The sequence below is a fragment of the Dendrobium catenatum genome, unplaced genomic scaffold (genome assembly GCF_001605985.2).
Source record: "Dendrobium catenatum unplaced genomic scaffold, ASM160598v2 fragScaff_scaffold_972, whole genome shotgun sequence".
Lineage (NCBI taxonomy): Eukaryota > Viridiplantae > Streptophyta > Magnoliopsida > Asparagales > Orchidaceae > Dendrobium > Dendrobium catenatum.
Window position 1 is genome coordinate 148067 of NW_021319434.1, and position 6482 is coordinate 154548.

A 6482-nucleotide genomic window follows, 5' to 3' on the forward strand; every position below is an offset into this window, starting at 1 on the left:
AAATAACATTCTAAACTTATTTTAATAACTATTTCACCATTTTCTCTCATTTTTCATTAACTAAATCTCATAATTGACCTAACTTTAAAATTTATTTTAAAGTATATTGATATTAAGGCACACTTGCTTCGTCATTAATAACCATAATAACTATAATTACTAACTAAAACTTAAAATGTAAATTTAAGAAAATTTTAAGCCAGAACAGTAGCTTCGTCATTTAATGTAATTTTTGTCTTACCTTTTTGCAAATTATTATGGGTTCATAGCACTTAAGCCATTACAGTTCGAATTTTTTTTTTTTTTAATTCCAAATTATAATAATGATAAACTAATATATTGTTTTATAAAAAAGATTAAAAAAATATTTCCCAACAATTACCTGCTGCCATTTGAAATCCAAAACATTAACATTGTGAAATCATATCGAATTAAGAATTTTGATATTAAAAAGTTAATTTAAAAAAGTTGTCTCAAACGAAAAAAATTGTTATATGAACTTAATGAAAATGAGTTGAAACTATCTTGGAGAGTTGGAGTATCCAAATTTTATTAGAAATGTAGGCGGCGATGGGACTAAAGACATGCGAAGCTCAATGATGTGGTAGTCGTGACGGGATCTCGATGATGCGCTAAGCTTTGACGAGGATATATGAAATTTAAATTATTACTTAGATTTTTAAATATTTTATGACTAAATAATGAAGATGTAATGTTAAATATGTTAATAAAAAAAAACTTTTTAGTTGTATGTATGTAAATCCCTCAAATGTTGATTAAAATTAAATTTTAATTTAAATTAAATTATCTAAAATTTGTTCAAATCAGTTTTAATCAAATTTAATATGAGAATTTTAGCAAAACTTTTTATATTTAATTTTCAGTTCTATGAATGTATAAAAATAAAATTTACACTAACGATTTTTAATGTAACAATTTACACATACGATTTTTACTTTAGGTTCATTCAAAAATATTTAAAAATAGCTAATATATTCAAATTGTTGCCTTGAAATTGTTACATTAAAATGATAACAATTTCGTTGAAATCTGGGTAGCCCGTCCAAGTGAGCTCGATCCTCACTGAAAACTTTGCCCAATCATATTGCGATATCGACGTAAATACTAGGAAAAAGACAGAAATACTAGGAAAAGACTGTTACACAGAAGCCATCAAGGAATACGCTACATCATTCAGCGCAATCACTGAACCAATAAAGAATACGCTGAAAGTATATGCGCATTCTTTGAATGCGCCATTCAATTAGGCGCATTCAAAGAATGCGCTACTCAATTGCGCGCATTTTGTGAATGCGCCGATGCCTTCAGCGCATTGGCTTGTTCTCAAATTTATTTCCAAACACGCTGCTATCGATAAAAGGTGGAAGAAACATGCTCCTTCTCAAAATTTGGCCTATAATATTCATTGCCTCTATTACCTACTACAACCTTCTTTATATAAGCCAACATGAGAATCTTCTAGAAACAAGTATAAAATTAGATATACTAATCTTAAGGAAGACTATCATTAAAATGCTCCCTCTCTCAACTCAAGCCTTAGATATGATCTCCTTATATAAAAAATAAGTAACTTTTGCTATAAATTAAAGCACTATCAAGCATGGAAAATTAATGTTGAGCTTGATTTTCTTATTGAGCTTTATATATATATATATTTTTTTTTTCTTGGATAAAACTGAGTATTAGAGTGACTTCATCAAGTGTGTATTTTTTGTCTGCATGAATTCCATAACTCACTTACGGAGTAGTTTTACATTTTTAGACATTTCAAACTAGAGTCTATGCAATTCATCTATCTAAGGTTTCATTTGGGACAACTTTCTTATTTCTTTTTTAAACATTATTTTTGTACAAAATTTATAACAACAACAATAACAAAATCAAGCCTTTGTCCCACTACGTGGGGTTGGCTACATGAATCCTTTTTCTCCATTGTGTTATGTTAAAAGTCAAATTCTTGTTTAAATATAATAAAGAAATATCATTTTTAATATTTTCTAACCAAATCTTTTTAGGAATACCTCTACCTTTCTTAACATAAGTCAAATATAATACCCCTACTTTTCTAACCGAGTCATCAGAAGGCCGTCATTTTATATAACCAAACCATCTAAGACGACTCTCTCTAATCTTATCTTCCACTGATGCTACTCTAACCTTTTATCATATATGCTCATTTCATATCCTATATCTAAGGCTAAAGTAACTCATCCACCCGAGCATCCTCATCTATGCAACACTTAACTTAGTATTATACTTCTCTTTTAATGGCCAACATTCGGTACCATAAAGCATTGCAGGTCTCACCACCATCTCATAGAATTTTCCCTTAAGTTTGAGGGGGACTTTTCTATCACACAACAAGCTATATGCATTCCTCCACATCAACCATCCAACTTGAATTTTGTCGATAATATCTCCATCTATTTCACCATCACTCTGAACAAAAGATCCAAGATATCTAAAACATGTACTCTTACTAATGACTTGATTGCCCACAGTTACAACCCCCTCACTAGGTCTATTACTACTAAAATTGCACTCCATATATTCAGTTTTAGATCTACCAAAGTAAAAATCTTTAGACTATAAGGTTGATCTATATAATTCAAGTTTACCTTCAACTCCATCTCGAGTCTTATCAACAAGAAGAATATCATCAGTAAAAAGCATACGCTAAGGTACATCCTCTTGTAAATTTCTAGTGAGAACATCCATGACTAAAGAAAAAAGATATGGGCATAAGGCTAATCCTTGAGGTAATCCAACCGAAGTAGGAAAATACTTGGTCAAACCACCTTGTGTTTGAACACAAGTAACAACTCATGCATACATATCTTTAATGATTTGAATATTAGCGTTATTAACTAATTTCTTTTGAAGAACTCTCCATAGCACTTTTCTTGGAGCTTTATTTGTATGCTTTCTCTAAATCAACAAATACCATATGTAGATCATCCTTATTCTCTCAATATTTCTCCATCAAACCTCTCAATAAATGTTTGGCTTTCATAGTAGACCTACCCAGCATGAATCCAAATTGATTTTGAGAAACATTAGTATCACGCCACAACCAAGGCTCCATAACTCGCTCCCATAGTTTTAAATTATGACACATTTACTTAATTCATCTATAATTCATACAATCTTATGAATCACCTTTATTCTTAAAAATAAGAATTAACACACATATTCTCCACTAATCTGACATCTTTTTAGTCTTCAAAATAATATTAAAAAGTTTAGTAAACTAAGAAGTTCCTTTAACTCCTAAGCATTTCCACATCTCTATCGAAATATCATCAGATCCAACAGATTTTCCACACTTTTTATTTTTAAAGCATCTCTAACTTCGGTTTTAATAATGCGACGATAAAAACAGAAAATTTTATTTTCATTTAGGGTGCTAAGATCACTAAAGTCAATCGTATTTTTACATTCTTCATTAAAAAGTTTAGCAAAATATCACATCCACCTTTGTTGAATATCATCTTCTAAGAAAAATACTTTTTGATTTTCATCTTCAATACATTTCACTTGATCTAAATCCTTATTACTCATATTTCTTTGTTTGGCTAACTTATACATATATCTTTTTCACTCTTTAGTATCTAATCTATTATATAAATCATTAACAACTAAGATCTTTGCATCACATATTGATTTCTTAGAAAGTAATACGAAAGCCGTCCCAAATGAAGCCTAACTTAGTCCGCCTCTTGCTTAACTAGTTAAACAAAAAATTATATTTACTTGCTTCGAGTTAAGCCACCAACATCTCAAATTTTTCGCTTAAAATTTGGTTGACTTTAAATAGAGAATCTATTGTTGACTTAAAAAGACAAAATTTGATAATATCTTACTAAACATATGAACTATTGAATCTAAGTAGAATAGATTAAGCCATTTTGTTATAAACTTCATAAGCACCATAGTTGATAATGATGAATTCAATCATACTTTGAATTATTGTATAATAAATTTATAAGTTTGTTGGGACGTGTTATCATATTCTTAGGAGTTAACAAGTTAAATTTAGATATATCTTCTATTTTATAAGAATTTCAAGTTATGGGATTTGCATAATCACATAGGTTCATTTGCATAATCAATAGGTTCATTTGCATAATCAAGTTATAAAAAAATATCGGACTTAAAAGTCAAATTTATTTCATTTAACTTATTAAATTTACAAATTTTGAAGAGATGCTTTCGATGCTTTCCTTTCATAGAAAATCTTTTAAGTCAACTCCACTTTAATTTTGATGTATATCCTTTCTTACATATGTTTTAGGGTCAACTTATTCTTTGATGATATAAAATCTTTCCTATGTGGATTTGAGCTTATTGTGAATAGATTGAAGTATATAAAACATCTATCTAAGGCTTATCAAAATAGGGTCTTTACAATGCATCTATCTAAAGTTTTTTTTGGGACAACTTTTTTGCTGCTTTCTAAAACAGCTTTCTAGTATGAAAAAATTTAATTTACGAAATTTTTATACTAAAAAGCTATTTTAGATAGCAACAAGAAAGTTGACCCAAATGAGCCTACAACTTTCTTGCTGCTTTCTAAAATAGTATTTTTGTACAAAAATATATAGTTCAAGAAACTTTTATATTAAAAATATGTTTTAGAAGGCGATAAGAAAGCTATCACAAATGAAGCTTTACTTAGGCTTTGTTTGAGACGGCTTTCTTACTGCTTCTTAAAATAACTTTTTTTGTACAAAAATTATAATTTTTATAATAAAATATTGCTTTAAGAAGCAGTAAGAAAGCCGTCCCAAATGAGGACTTAGTCAGCCTCTTGTTTAACTAGTTAACCAAGCCTTCAAAAATTATGTTTTTTCGTTAGATCTAACCACCAACATGAACATCTCAATTTTCTTAGCTTAAAATTTGGTTGGCTTTAATTAGAGAATCTAGTGTTGACTTAAAGGTCCAAATTTGATAATATCTTACTAGCATATGAACTATTGAATCTAAGTAGAATAGATTAAACCATTTCCTTATAAACTTCATAAGAACCATAGTTTATAATGATGAATTCAATCATATACTCTGAATTGTTTATTTAATCAAGCAATAATTTCATTTTTAATAGTGTGTTTTTTCTTGGTGTATTGAGTTGTTATTTCTTATATAATATAATAAATTCATAAGTTTGTTGGGATGAGTTTTCATATTCTTAGGATAGAGTTTCACAAATTAAATTAGATATATCTTATATTTTATAATAATTTCATGCAATGGGATTTGCATAATCACATAGGTTTCTTTGCACATATAAAAAAAGGTAGAACTTAAAAGTCAAATTTCTTTCATTTAATTTATTGAATTTACAATTTGTGAAGAGATACTTTCCTTTCATAGAAAATCTTTTTAAGTCAACTACGCTCTAATTTTGATGTATATCCTTTCTTACATATGTTTGTAGGGTCAACTTATTCTTTAATGATATAAAGTCTTTCTCATGTGGATTGAAGTATATAAATATCAAAATAACCTCATGATTCTCAAGTTAGAATAAAGATCATTGGGTGATGATGACTAATAATTCTAACATAGGTCCATCATAATCGATGAAACTCATTGCAAATATTTTATAGAGATTGTTCAAAAAAGATAAAGAAGATATATAAGATTTATTTATTTATTATGGATCTAGATTTCCTAGGATCTCAAGTCTTAATAGTTAATTATGTTATTGGTATGATATTAAAAAGTATTCTTAATTAAAGATGTCTGCTCATTTTCTTTTCAATAAAGAAACAAAATTCATTTCAAACTAAAGATTTGGATATCAAAATCCCTAAGGCAACTAGATATAGGTTCAACTCATCGGTGGGATTTTATATAGGATTCTAAATGAAAGGACATAATGACATAATGATGGTAAATGAACTATTATCTTTCTACAAAAGCTCAAGAGTTGAGGAAAAGAAATAAGCTTGACACAAGAACTCTCGATAAGAAGATGGGTCATATAATTCTATAATATGGGTGATTGAGTGAGTCACTAATAAGGATAATACTGATTAAGGGATTATTGGACTTATACTTCAGAACATACTGCTCAGAGCCTCAAACAAGTTCATCATATTTTCATGCTTAATTTTATTTGAAAATATAATGAGATCATAATGTTTAGTTGTGCAATGATGATGCTCGTAGAGAAAGAAATTATAAATGATGTGTGAAGTGAGATCTCTTGACTAAAAAAAATACAAATTATAATGCTCTTTAAACCTTGAGATATGCTTATTATGGGACTTTACAACCTTAACTCCAAAGGGTTAAGAGTATCAACAATTAGACTTATAACATATTTGGGCTAGTAATTCCACTAACTCAGCTAAGAATATTTTTAGATGCATTGGTATTAGGTTTGTACGATATGATAATAATGACACTGCATATCGACCATTTATCCAACATGTATATGAGAAACATGATTG